The 14,807-nt window shown below is 45.7% G+C and overlaps 1 protein-coding gene and 1 long non-coding RNA gene across 7 annotated transcripts in view; both read right to left on the bottom strand.

Moving 5' to 3' along the window:
* DGKZ (diacylglycerol kinase zeta) overlaps positions 1-14,807 on the bottom strand; it is a 514,388-nt gene that overhangs the window by 396,058 nt on the left and 103,523 nt on the right. The gene's annotated exons all lie outside the window — the stretch shown is intronic.
* Positions 2,629-14,807, bottom strand: part of LOC137538259 (uncharacterized) — a 38,504-nt gene continuing 26,325 nt past the window's right edge. Inside the window, exons 2-3 of the long non-coding RNA XR_011024726.1 lie at positions 3,016-3,121; positions 2,629-2,854 (exon numbers count right to left, since the gene is read on the bottom strand). This is a non-coding gene — a long non-coding RNA (uncharacterized lncRNA). The remainder of the gene's footprint in view (positions 2,855-3,015; positions 3,122-14,807) is intronic.

The raw sequence follows: 14,807 nt of genomic DNA on the forward strand, positions 1-14,807 counted from the left end.
ATTATGCTGGGCATACATGGTACGTTTTCTACCCTGTAATCGAGCCGCTGGCTCGATTCCCGCTCATCCCCGCGGGCGCCCGGATCGATTCCCGCTCGTCCCCGCGAGCACTGTCTTATTTTCCACTCGTTTCTTCTTTTGTCCTGCCCGCCGGTATCGAGCGCAGAATCGATCCGGCGGGGTATCGGGCACGTCGGAAATTATCAATCGAGCCATCAGCGGCTCGATTACATGGTAGAAAACATACCGTGTATGCCCAGCATGAGATCTGCAGATATCATAGACTATGAATGCATTTTGCAGAAACTGATTTTTTGCAGGAACAGATCTTTTGCAGATACTGATCTGTTGCATGTGTACAGCATCTTTGTGTGCAGCATCTTGCAAAAAATTTTATCTGATGGGGAGTTCAGCTCAATAGAATAGACTGTGTAGGTATGGCTCTCATACTACATGGAAGGGGGTAACATTGGTCTGTGATCTTTCATTTTCCAAAGACTTTTATCTGATGTGTGTACCCACCTTTAGGCTTTCCATTAGAAAATGTATGCGTGCTCAAACACCAAGTTTAACCCTAGCAAGTCTGGCTTTCCAAATCTGGCCTAATTGGCTATTCATGAGGCAATGCTCATGCAAATATGCATTTGCTTTCGCATGCCAAACTATGCAGGGTCAAAAAACCAATACTGCAAAGCGGTCGCCCTGCGGGAATAAGTTCATGCCACATTAGCACTATCCAGGAGCGCCACGGGGAGAATTCCCAATGCCCCCCTTTTTATACAACCGGGGGGACCGCAGGGTCCCAGGCTCTCTCACTGCCTGGGAACCACAGCGGCACCCCGGAGGGGGAGGCTAGGTGGCGCAGCGGCTCCCCCCCCCCCCCCCCCCCCAAGTGTGGCAAGCACCAGGGAGAGCCGTCCGCACCCACCTCCCAATATTAAAAACAGGCACTTACCTTAACGTCCATTGCGTTCTGCTACATGCGCATTAATTTTCTCATGGAAAGCATTTTTTGCAGTTGTATTCTTTGGAGGCAGGTGGTGGGTGGCTTGCTCCGGCGGTGTGAGCCCTGGAGTGAGTTGTCTGTGCTTGTCTCCCCCCCCCCCCCCCCCGGAGTGTTGTATGTGAGCCAGCCCTGAGCTCTAAAGCTCGGGGTGACCCATGCTTCACTCCTTTCTCATGTGGTGCCCCCAAGTTAATGCGCATGTAGCAGAATGCAATGGACGTTAAGGTAAGTTCCTGTTTCTAATACTGGGAGGTGGGTGCAGACGGCTCTCCCGGCGCTGGCCACGCTTGGGGGGGGGGGTCGCCTGCACCACCTAGCCTCCCCCTCCAGGGTGCCGCTGTGGTTCCCAGGCAGTGAGAGAACCCCGGTTGTATAAAAAGGGGGCATTGGGAATCCTCCCTGTGGCACTCCTGGATAGTGCTAATGTAGCATGTAGCAGTTTCGCATCGAAAATCCCATTTTCATTTTTGGCGAATTTTCACGAAAATCTTCGAAAATTCATTGTATGCGGATGCTTATGCCCTTATGCGGAAAAATGTCCACAATAATCCGCATGGAAATTCAGTCTATGCGGACGTTTATACGGAAAAATGTCCGCAAAAATGCGCAAGAAACTTCTCTGAATGCGGATGCTAATGCCCTTATGCGGAAAATGTCAGCAATAATACGCAAGTAACGTGAAAATGACTGGCATTAGGCGAAAATTGACGCAAAAAAATTAGATGGAAAATTTGCCTGTCAAAACGAAATTGACGAAAATTCGGTAAAAATTTGTCGAAACAAATTTTTGCATTTTCGCTCATCACTGGCATGTAGCAGGGCGAACGCTTTGCGGTATTGGTTTTTTGACCCTGCATAGTTTGGCACGCAAAAGCAAATTTGCATGAGCATTGCCTCATGAATAGCCAATTAAGCCAGATTTGCAAAGCCAGACTTGCTAGGGTAGGCCTCTTTTCCATGGACAGTTAATAGGCAGTTAAATGCCTCTCAAACTCTTACAACTGCTCACTTCTGCCCGGTAACAGCTTGCTGCTGCCCGGTAACAGCTTGCTGCTGCCCGGTAACAGCTTGCTGCTGCCCGGTAACAGCTTGCTGCTACATAAATGAGCAGCGCTCAGGGCCTCACACCATGGAGCAATGATTATATAACCTTATATAGGTAGAAAACAGTCACAAGTCCACGTTCATCAGTGGTACAAGCATCCAGGTTCCATCATATATCCATATAGGGCCAACGCGTCACATGTAAAGGAGAGAAGAAAAAGACCAATAGTGTAACTCCGTTACTGACCATAAGCCACCACCACCGTAATAGACTAATGGCCAATTGACCGTGGAGATATATGTTTTAAGTAGCACCTCAGGTGAGCACCCTGACACTCCCCCAAAATGTCTGCACTCACCCCGTCACCCTCCAATATTCTCCGGAGGTGGGATTGATCACAGGGGGGATACAATATCCAAAGGAGTCAAATCAGCCGTGTCAATCTACGACTAAAGCAACAATTCATAGCGTAAAACCATTTAATAAACAGATTAAAATTATCAGATCCACTCACAAACGTAGACTTGGGTAAGCGCATGTAAAACAGTAGGGTCCCGGGTGACCTTCCGTTCAGCTGCAGCTTGAAGTCCCCGCGTCCTCTTTGTGAATTAGTTCCTTGCCAGCAGCGTCCGACGTAGCTCCGCCCTACGCGTTTCGTCAGAGGTTCTGACTCATCAGGGGCTGACGTCAGACGCTAACGCTGGCCTCTAAATAGTCTACTCCATTAGTTTTCCTGTCACGTGATGCGGTCCACATTGCTCCTCCCGCAGCGTCATAGCGTAATGCGCCTGAGCGGGCCCAAACTATGGAAGTAAAGCCATTTGCATTTGTATCAGGATTTTCAACTCAATTTAGACAGATAGAACGAATTTTTGATAGACACTGGGGGATCCTAAAGAGTGATCACATATTAAGAGAAGTATTACCAGAGAGACCGTCATTTATTTATAAAAAAGCCCCGAACCTAAAAAATGCTTTGGCTCCCAGTTGTGTGGCCCCTCCAATTCAGAGGCAGATGGTAGGGTGGCAGAGTCCTGGCTTTTTTCCATGTAGGGGTTGCAGAGGGTGTACTGAAACCAGAAGTAAAAAACAGGTGAGTATTCGGTCAGCTACTAATGGGAGGGTGTTTAAGATCAACAATTTTATTACTTGTGCCACAGTAGGTGTGGTATATGTGATCTGGTGTGATTGTGGCCTACAATATGTGGGCCGCACCACCAGATCTTTGAAAGAAAGGATCAGTGAACATATATCTAACATCCTAAAGGGCTTTGAGCTGCATAGTGTGTCCATGCATTTTAAGCAAAAACATTCATGTAACCCTAAGGGTATGCAGTTTTGTGGAGTTGAAAAACTGGTACTGGCATGGAGGGGTGGGAATAGGGTGAGAGAGATTTCAAAAAAAGAGACACGATGGATATTTGAATTGGATACACTAGCTCCGTGTGGTTTGAACGTAGATCTTGATCTTAATTGTTTTATTAAGAATGACTAGAGAATAGTAGTTAGGGGATTATGAAGAATTTTTTGCAATGTATTAACTGTGATTATTGGTATGTGGTGGGAAATTTGTTTAATATGTCTGTACCTTTAAGATGTAAGTGGCTTTTTTGCAAGCTGTCAGCTTGAGGTCGCGGTTTTATTTAGGTTGATGAATTTTCTTAGAACGGTTCTTAGATGTATTTTTATTTTAAATTTTCCCCCTTTTTGATGGTTCTTGGGATTATACTGCTCCCTTCCGTGGGAACCCTAGGTGGCCCATAATTTCGTCTGCTGCGATACGTATGTATGCAGCCGACATGAAAAAGAAATATGGAGGCGACTGGTTACTAGGTAACGAGTAAATAAAGGGGTGGAAGCGGAAGTGTGGGTTGAGAGAGTTGTTTGCGGTCCAAGGAGTAGTGTGGGGCGGTATGCTGACACGCAGGACGCATGGAGTAACACGTGACTGATGTCACGTGGGTCCATCCGTGAGGTATATGGGGCCGACCCGCTCTTCGAGTAGTGAGGCGCATTACGCTATGACGCTGCGGGAGGAGCAATGTGGACCGCATCACGTGACAGGAAAACTAATGGAGTAGACTATTTAGAGGCCAGCGTTAGCGTCTGACGTCAGCCCCTGATGAGTCAGAACCTCTGACGAAACGCGTAGGGCGGAGCTACGTCGGACGCTGCTGGCAAGGAACTAATTCACAAAGAGGACGCGGGGACTTCAAGCTGCAGCTGAACGGAAGGTCACCCGGGACCCTACTGTTTTACATGCGCTTACCCAAGTCTACGTTTGTGAGTGGATCTGATAATTTTAATCTGTTTATTAAATGGTTTTACGCTATGAATTGTTGCTTTAGTCGTAGATTGACACGGCTGATTTGACTCCTTTGGATATTGTATCCCCCCTGTGATCAATCCCACCTCCGGAGAATATTGGAGGGTGACGGGGTGAGTGCAGACATTTTGGGGGAGTGTCAGGGTGCTCACCTGAGGTGCTACTTAAAACATATATCTCCACGGTCAATTGGCCATTAGTCTATTACGGTGGTGGTGGCTTATGGTCAGTAACGGAGTTACACTATTGGTCTTTTTCTTCTCTCCTTTACATGTGACGCGTTGGCCCTATATGGATATATGATGGAACCTGGATGCTTGTACCACTGATGAACGTGGACTTGTGACTGTTTTCTACCTATATAAGGTTATATAATCATTGCTCCATGGTGTGAGGCCCTGAGCGCTGCTCATTTATGTAACTGACTGAACTAATCTAACATCAATAGATTTTGTGAGCGCGCACCGCGGATTGAAGTTTGAGGGGATCCTCCAAGAGCGCATAACCCCATTTGTTTCTTTAAACAGCTTGCTGCTGCCCGGTAACAGCTTGCTGCTGCCCGGTAACAGCTTGCTGCTGCCCGGTAACAGCTTGCTGCTGCCCGGTAACAGCTTGCTGCTGCCCGGTAACAGCTTGCTGCTGCCTGGTAGCTAACAGCTTGCTGCTGCCTGGTAGCTAACAGCTTGCTGCTGCCTGGTAGCTAACAGCTTGCTGCTGCCTGGTAACTGCTTGCTGCTGCCTGGTAACTGCTTGCTGCTGCCTGGTAACTGCTTGCTGCTGCCTGGTAACTGCTTGCTGCTGCCTGGTAACTGCTTGCTGCTGCCTGGTAACTGCTTGCTGCTGCCTGGTAACTGCTTGCTGCTGCCTGGTAACTGCTTGCTGCTGCCTGGTAACTGCTTGCTGCTGCCTGGTAACTGCTTGCTGCTGCCTGGTAACTGCTTGCTGCTGCCTGGTAACTGCTTGCTGCTGCCTGGTAACTGCTTGCTGCTGCCTGGTAACTGCTTGCTGCTGCCTGGTAACTGCTTGCTGCTGCCTGGTAACTGTTTGCTGCTGCCTGGTAACTGCTTGCTGCTGCCTGGTAACTGCTTGCTGCTGCCTGGTAACTGCTTGCTGCTGCCTGGTAACTGCTTGCTGTTGCCTGGTAACTGTTTGCTGCTGCCTGGTAACTGCTTACTGAGCACACAGCTCAACAGTCCGTGGAAAAGAGGCCTTAAACTTGGTGTTTGAGCACGCATACATTTTCTCATGCAAAGTACTTCTTCTTCTTGCTTGAAGGTTGAGGCACTTAGTCTATTATATATATAGATTTTTATACCACTGACATCTTCTGCAGCACATTACAGAGTATGTAGTTATGTCACTGACTGTCCTCAGAGGAGCTCACAATCTAATCCTGCCATAGTCTAATGCTGCATACACACTTGAGATAAAAGTCTCTGGAAAAGGCAAGATCACAGACCAATTATACCCCATTCCATGTAGTATGAGAGCCATACCTTCACAGTCTATTCTATGGAGCTGCACTCCCCATCAGATAAAATCTTTGCAAGATGCTGCACACAAAGATGCCCTTACACATTCAAAAGATCATTATCTGCAAAAGATCTCTTCCTGAAATAGATCCATTCCTTCAAAATGCATTCATAGTCTATGAGATCTGCAGATCATCATACACACCTTGTTTAGCAGGCAATCATCTGCATATCATCTGCAGATCAGATCCACCAGGATGGATTTTCAGATCTGCAGATGATTGCCAGATATGCAGATGAAGTCTGTTAAACAAGGTGTGTATGAGGATCTGCAGATCTCATAGACTATGCATGCATTTTGCAGGAATGGATCTATTGCAGGAAGAGATCTTTTGCAGATAATGATCTTTTGAATGTGTAAGGGCATCTTTGTGTGCAGCATCTTGCAAAGATTTTATCTGATGGGGAGTGCAGCTCCATAGAATAGACTGTGTAGAGTATGGCTCTCATACTACATGGAATGGGGTAAAATTGGTCTGTGATCTTGCCTTTTCCAGAGACTTTTATCTCAAGTGTGTATGCAGCATTAGTCTAATGTCCTACCATATTATTATTATGTATTTATATAGCACTGACATCTTCTGCAGCACAGTACAGAGTACATAGTCATGTCACTGACTGTCCTCAGAGGAGCTCACAATCTAATCCTACCATAGTCATAGTCTAATGTCCTACCATATTATTATTATGTATTTATATAGCACTGACATCTTCTGCAGCACATTACAGAGTACATAGTCATGTCACTGACTGTCCTCAGAGGAGCTCACAATCTAATCCTACCATAGTCATAGTCTAATGTCCTACCATATTATTATTATGTATTTATATAGCACTGACATCTTCTGCAGCACAGTACAGAGTACATAGTCATGTCACTGACTGTCCTCAGAGGAGCTCACAATCTAATCCTACCATAGTCATAGTCTAATGTCCTACCATATTATTATTATGTATTTATATAGCACTGACATCTTCTGCAGCACATTACAGAGTACATAGTCATGTCACTGACTGTCCTCAGAGGAGCTCACAATCTAATCCTACCATAGTCATAGTCTAATGTCCTACCATATTATTATTATGTATTTATATAGCACTGGCATCTTCTGCAGCACATTACAGAGTATGTAGTTATGTCACTGACTGTCCTCAGAGGAGCTCACACTCTAATCCTATCATAGTCATAGTCTAATGTCCCCCCATATTATTATGTATTTATATAGCACTGACATCTCCTGCAGCACATTGCAGAGTACATAGTCATGTCACTGACTGTAACTCAGAGGAGCTTACACTCTAATCCTACCATAGTCATAGTCTAATGTCCTACCATATTATTATTATGTATTTATATAGCTCTGACATCTTCTGCAGCACATTACAGAGTATGTAGTTATGTCACTGACTGTCCTCAGAGGAGCTCACACTCTAATCCCACCATAGTCATAGTCTAATGTCCTACCATATTATTATTATGTATTTATATAGCACTGACATCTTCTGCAGCACATTACAGAGTACATAGGCATGTCACTGACTGTCCTCAGAGGAGCTCACAATCTAATCCCACCATAGTCATAGTCTAATGTCCTACCATATTATTATTATGTATTTATATAGCACTGACATCTTCTGCAGCACATTACAGAGTACATAGGCATGTCACTGACTGTCCTCAGAGGAGCTCACAATCTAATCCTACCATAGTCATAGTCTAATGTCCTACCATATTATTATTATGTATTTATATAGCACTGGCATCTTCTGCAGCACATTACAGAGTATGTAGTTATGTCACTGACTGTCCTCAGAGGAGCTCACACTCTAATCCTATCATAGTCATAGTCTAATGTCCCCCCATATTATTATGTATTTATATAGCACTGACATCTCCTGCAGCACATTGCAGAGTACATAGTCATGTCACTGACTGTAACTCAGAGGAGCTTACACTCTAATCCTACCATAGTCATAGTCTAATGTCCTACCATATTATTATTATGTATTTATATAGCACTGACATCTTCTGCAGCACATTACAGAGTATGTAGTTATGTCACTGACTGTCCTCAGAGGAGCTCACACTCTAATCCCACCATAGTCATAGTCTAATGTCCTACCATATTATTATTATGTATTTATATAGCACTGACATCTTCTGCAGCACATTACAGAGTACATAGTCATGTCACTGACTGTCCTCAGAGGAGCTCACACTCTAATCCTGCCATAGTCTAATGTCTTACCATATAATGAATATCTGGGGTAAGACCTAGCAGAGTCCAAGGAAAGTAAAACATTTAGGCCCTCTGACTATTTTAGCCACAGAACTACAGCTCTCAGCACACTGTACATACAGAGGTATAAAGAACTACATATCCCAGCTTGCTCAACATACGTTACATTTTTTATTTTATTTCTCAAGTACATTTTATTCTCTTTTATTGTGTATAATATCCTTTATTGAGAACGAGCGTACTACAACATTGTGCGGCAGGAGTGCACACGCCGTCTCTCTGGAAATCACATACACCATCTTGGATTGCACGTCTGACTCAATGGAACAGCAAAATTGGGCCAAACAAATTGCACGATTGGACCAATCCCATTGCAGGATTGGATTAATCACATCGCATCAATTACACTACCTGATTGGACCAATCGGATGTGACCAACCACCTTTCATGATTGGACAAATCAGATTGGAGCAATTCAGTTGCACGATTGGACCACTCTGTCCAGATCAATTAAATTGCATGACTGGATCAATTGCATTGCATATTTGAACCAATCAAGTTGCGCAATTCTACTAATCAGTTCAGATCCAATTGCTTGATTGGACCAATTACATGTTTAGACTTATCAAATTGCACAGCTGTTGTAGACTCCACCCTTTTTTCCTGAATTGTAACCCCAGTCACCCAGAGAACAACTGTGATATAAGATATAAGCTCCCTGCCACTAACCTTGTCATTTCATTATTCCCTTTGATAATCCACCCACTTTTTATGACTTTTACCAGTGACTGACTATGCCAATTTTGGGGACTAGAATACAGTGAGAATGACAGCTTGTTACAGGCAGTTTGTGGCTCTGCCCAGTATTTTGAATCCCCAAAATGTGACCAAATTTTGAAATTGACCCAATGAAAATACAACCCAAGTTTGGCGAGTTTATTTTCAGAGCCGTACGATTGGAAGCAGTTTCACATTTTCCAAACAAAAAGTTGGGTCTTCAGTGGGCTGACCCAGGGCCATGGAGGGTGGGATGCCTTAATAAAGCACAAGCAACCTACACCGCTATGGGCCCAAATGGTGTGCAAAGTTTCACAACTGTACTCCGAAGACTGAAGGAGAAGTGGGAAGAAAATAGCTACATTTTCATTGGCCTTTTTTTTTTTTCTAAGCTCCGCCCACTTTGGGGCATCATGCAAAAATTCACATTTTATTTCGGGTTGATATCAAGAAATTGTGTTCCAAGTTTGGTGAGTGTAGCTTAAAAACTGTACAAGTGAAAGCCATTGGAAAATAGCTACATTATCATTGGCACATTTTTTTTTCAAAGCTCCGCCCACTTTGGGGCAACCTACAAAAAATTCACATTTTATTTCGGGTTGATATCAAGAAAATGTGTTCCAAGTTTGGGGACTGAAGCATCAAAACTGTACAAGTGGAAGCCATTAGAGAATAGCTACATTTTCATTGGCTGTTTTTTTGGCTCCGCCCACTTTTGGGGGCATCCCGCCAAAATTCACATTTTCATTTGGGTTGACGAGAAAAATATTTTGTCCACGTTTGGTGGCTGTGGCTTCAAAATCTTACAAGTGGCATTGATTTGAAAAGGTTTCCTGTCAAAATCAATGAGGAGAAAAAGACACAAAGTGGCCTGCTTGCAAATTATTATTATAAAATTGTGGAAAATTCCAATGCCCAATATCATGTGCTACAAGAATACTCTAAAATGCTCTAGAGTCTTCCATGGCCTTAATTCTCAGTAACTGGCTACAATCACCACCACCAACCAATCACATGTCAATATCAGCATCCATTATGACTCAGCAAAAAACACAAGGTATACTAGAATCTTCCATGCCCTTAATTCTCAGTAATTGGCTACAATCACCACCAGCAGCCAATCACATGTTGATATCAGCCTCCATTATGACTCAGCAAAAAACACAAGGTATACTAGAATCTTCCATGCCCTTAATTCTCAGTAATTGGCTACAATCACCACCAGCAGCCAATCACATGTCAATATCAGCATCCATTATGACTCAGCAAAAAACACAAGCTATACTAGAATCTTCCATGCCCTTAATGCTCAGTGATTGGCTACAAGCATCACCACCAGCAGCCAATCACATGTTGATATCAGCCTACATTATGACTCAGCAAAAAACTCAAGGTATAAATAGCAGCGTCCCAGGCCTGCCAGTCACACTTGACCTTTGGGGATAGTGACTCTCTTGCGCTTACTGATACTCTTGCTTACTGATAACGATTACTGGCTTTGTTTTTTGACTACGATTTTGGATACCGATTCGGCTTTTGATATACTTTGGACTCCTCTTCCCCAGGGTTTTCCCTTGGGGGAGACACATATCATCTTTAGTGGTCGGTGAAAATATCATCAATCCCGATCTTTTGTTTATCACCAACCTGCTCCAGTGATTCTATCACCATGATCCTGGATTGCATAGACTGCCTAGCCACACCACCGCTGGTAGCAATGTTGCCTGAACTTATAGGCAAACTGGACCCTGCAGAGTTGCTGGATAACATCGACAGCATGAAAATTGTCCTGCAGGATGAAAACACCGAGAACCAGCAGAAAGAGCTCATCTTTACCTTTCTGCTGAAGATGCTGCAGTCCCCTATGGCAGCAACCCTCATCCCTGAGGGGTACATAGACGTTACCATCGGCGTCATGTTGAGGGCACAGAGGGACAACTGTGCCTCAGTCAGCATGGCTGCCCGTAAGTTCCTGTACCAGCTAGCAGGAATTTACCCAGGCTTGACTATCAGGGGACTGTTGGCTAACATCCCTCCTGGCATGTTCCAGGTTTTAGTCAAGCCAGACCGCGACAACCTGATCGCACTTCTGATGAGCCTCTCCGCAGTTGTGAGACACCCCGACATCGAGGATGTTAGTATCATTTTCATCCTCGCGCACATCAACCGCAAGATGGAGGAGATCTATGACAGCGTTCTAAAGCAACATCTGCTCGCTGTCATCAACAACTGCGTGTTCCGGCTCTGTTCCAATAGGAACCATCGAGGACAAGATCTACTACAGCACATCCGTACCATCTTGGGCTCCTGGCTGAAGCAGTGGAACACCCCCGACAACGCCTCCAACACAGTCTTCTCAATTGGCATCATTGAGGATTACCTGATGGGGGCGGATGTGAAGGAACTGCTCATAAAACAGATGTCACCTCTCCCAGAAGTCGACATCATGGACGTAGGCCTGGAGCCCCAAGAACATCACCGACTCATTAAGGACAGTGCTGCAAGGTCGGTGATATCTGGAAAGTGGAAGGAGGCCTACCGTTATATCAAGGTCCTCCTGGGTGGTTCCACAAACCAGCAAAGCCAGCGGACAGCTGCAATCTTTGTAGCCGAGGTGATCAGAATAACCTCCAGGCTGTCAGGGGAGTACCAATATCTGTCCTCTGAGGTGCTCCACCTCCTTCACCAACAAGACAGCTACCTCATCTTGTCCGCTGGCCTGAATTTTTGGCAGTTTTACATTAAAAACTGCCCCGAAGAAGCTGCCCCATTCAGGCTTGAGCTCCTTGACATCATCCTGAAAAAACTGAATCCTGAAAGACCAACCTTGACTGGGCAGCTTCTTAACACAGCTTTGGCACTGACAGCACTGTTTCCCAAGAACACCAGTGCTGGAATACTGCTGGAACTTCTGCAGGTCACCAGCAAGTACTTGAACAGCTCCCATCCTGAGGCAGAGCTGTGTGCCATGCAGCTGTTCAGTGCCATCCTCGGCAGATACACCACCCGTCTGTCTAGACCGATGACGGCTGTCCTAGAGCAGAATCTTCTGCCCTTACTGCTCAAGGCAGAGGACAGCAGAACAAAAGTCGCCGATGCAGCCCATGTTACTCTTCGTGACTGTATCCATCACCTGGCAACTGAGAGGTCCTCCTGGTGGAGACGACTCTTTCCCCGCAGGAGTGAGGATGCTGCACCACCACCAACTAGCAGGCAAGAGCGTCTCAGGCTCATATACTTTGAACTTTACAAGATGAAGTTTCTACAGCCCCTTCTTCGGGGGTGCACCCAGACCTTCACCGACACCAAGGACATGACAGCGGTGAAAAGGCTCGTCACCCACTTGAGGGACAGCCTACGATTCTGGGAGATGCCTGAGACAGACCTGCAAGACTTAAGAGAAAGCCTGAGATCCGCTATGACCAGCTATTGTGAAAATACCAGGAAAAAGGCACACATGGCACAGAAGTTACTGGCTGAGAAGTGGCCCATTCTGGAGATGAAGGTGCCAACAACATTACCACGTCACCATCGCCTTGGCATGACAAAGAAACAGTATACCGCCCTGAAGAGAGCAAGCAAATACGCACGCTAGCAAGGCCAGATTTAGACATTTTACTGCCCAAGGCCCACTGTCACCAAGCCCACTCTTGGAGGGAGTACAACACAGGATGGGGAGGGGGGCACCGGACCAGTGCTCCACTGCTCGCCCCGTGGAAGTACGACAACCATGAACTGGGTTAGTGATAGCTGCAGTACCGCCCAATGCCCAATGTCACCAATCCCACTCTTGGAGGGAGTACAACACAGGATGGGGAGGGGGGCACCAGACCAGTGCTCCACTGCTCGCCCCGTGGAAGTATGACAACCATGAACTGGGTTAGTAATTGTTGCAGTACCGCCCAATGTAACCAATCCCACTCTTGGAGAAAGTACAACACAGGATGGGGAGGGGGGCACCAGACCAGTGCTCCACTGCTCGCCCCGTGGAAGTATGACAACCATGAACTGGGTTAGTGATTGTTGCAGTACCGCCCAATGTCACCAACCCCACTCTTGGAGGAAGTACAACACAGGATGGGGAGGGGGGCACCAGACCAGTGCTCCACTGCTCGCCCCGTGGAAGTATGACAACCATGAGCTGGGTTAGTGATAGCTTCAGTACCGCCCAATGCCCAATGTCACCAACCCCACTCTTGGAGGGAGTACAACACAGGATGGGGAGGGGGGCACCGGACCAGTGCTCCACTGCTCGCCCCGTGGAAGTATGACAACCATGAACTGGGTTAGTGATAGCTTCAGTACCGCCCAATGTCACCAACCCCACTCTTGGAGGGAGTACAACACAGGATGGGGAGGGGGGCACCAGACCAGTGCTCCACTGCTCGCCCCGTGGAAGTATGACAACCATGAACTGGGTTAGTGATAGCTTCAGTACCGCCCAATGCCCAATGTCACCAACCCCACTCTTGGAGGGAGTACAACACAGGATGGGGAGGGGGGCACCAGACCAGTGCTCCACTGCTCGCCCCGTGGAAGTATGACAACCATGAACTGGGTTAGTGACTACTGCAGTTTACATGTTTGGCAGTTTAACTGCCTCAGTGTGCCAGCCCACTGCCTGCCCCTTGCTGCCTTGTGCCCTGGGCCATAGCCTTGCCTCAAATCCAGCCGTACATGCTAGTATCACTAGTACCCATTTTAATGTTACACCATGTGGCCTATCCTGTTGTAAATAAAACTGTAAATAAAACTCAGAGCAAAAATATTGACTTTGTGCTTTTTGTGATTATTATAAACCATAGAAATGTCAGTAAGTAGTACATGAGAATGAATGAAGAATATTCTCTATCAAACCCTCTCAATAGAAATGTATTGTTAGTAAGGTGTACATGAGAATAAAGGGTCTCCTATAAAGGTGTACATGAGAATGAATGGTCTCCTATAAAGGTGTACATGAGAATGAATGGTCTCCTATAAAGGTGTACATGAGAATGAAGGGTCTCCTATAAAGGTGTACATGAGAATGAAGGGTCTCCCATAAAGGTGTACATGAGAATGAAGGGTCTCCTATAAAGGTGTACATGAGAATGAAGGGTCTCCTATAAAGGTGTACATGAGAATGAAGGGTCTCCTATAAAGGTGTACATGAGAATGAAGGGTCTCCCATAAAGGTGTACATGAGAATGAAGGGTCTCCTATAAAGGTGTACATGAGAATGAAGGGTCTCCTATAAAGGTGTACATGAGAATGAAGGGTCTCCTATAAAGGTGTACATGAGAATGAAGGGTCTCCTATAAAGGTGTACATGAGAATAAAGGGTCTAATATAAAGGTGTACAGGAGAATGAAGGGTCTCCTATAAAGGTGTACATGAGAATGAAGGGTCTCCTATAAAGGTGTACATGAGAATGAAGGGTCTCCTATAAAGGTGTACATGAGAATGAAGGGTCTCCTATAAAGGTGTACATGAGAATGAAGGGTCTCCTATAAAGGTGTACATGAGAATGAAGGGTCTCCTATAAAGGTGTACAGGAGAATGAAGGGTCTCCTATAAAGGTGTACATGAGAATGAAGGGTCTCCTATAAAGGTGTACATGAGAATGAAGGGTCTCCTATAAAGGTGTACATGAGAATGAAGGGTCTCCTATAAAGGTGTACATGAGAATGAATGGTCTTACTACATCAACCTTTCTCCCCCCACAGGTATACATGCCAACGCTGTGCTACTAAAAAGGGTTGTCCCAAGCCATATCAGGGACTTTTCTGACTGAGGTCATGTGATGTTCTCCAATATGCTTTAAATACTCCAATGTGTAAACTTTTGAAAGGTGCAGTGGGGGGAAGTTTCAATTTCCTTCTAGTCATAGTGACCTTTATCT

The sequence above is a fragment of the Hyperolius riggenbachi genome, chromosome 11 (assembly GCF_040937935.1).
Source record: "Hyperolius riggenbachi isolate aHypRig1 chromosome 11, aHypRig1.pri, whole genome shotgun sequence".
NCBI lineage: Eukaryota > Metazoa > Chordata > Amphibia > Anura > Hyperoliidae > Hyperolius > Hyperolius riggenbachi.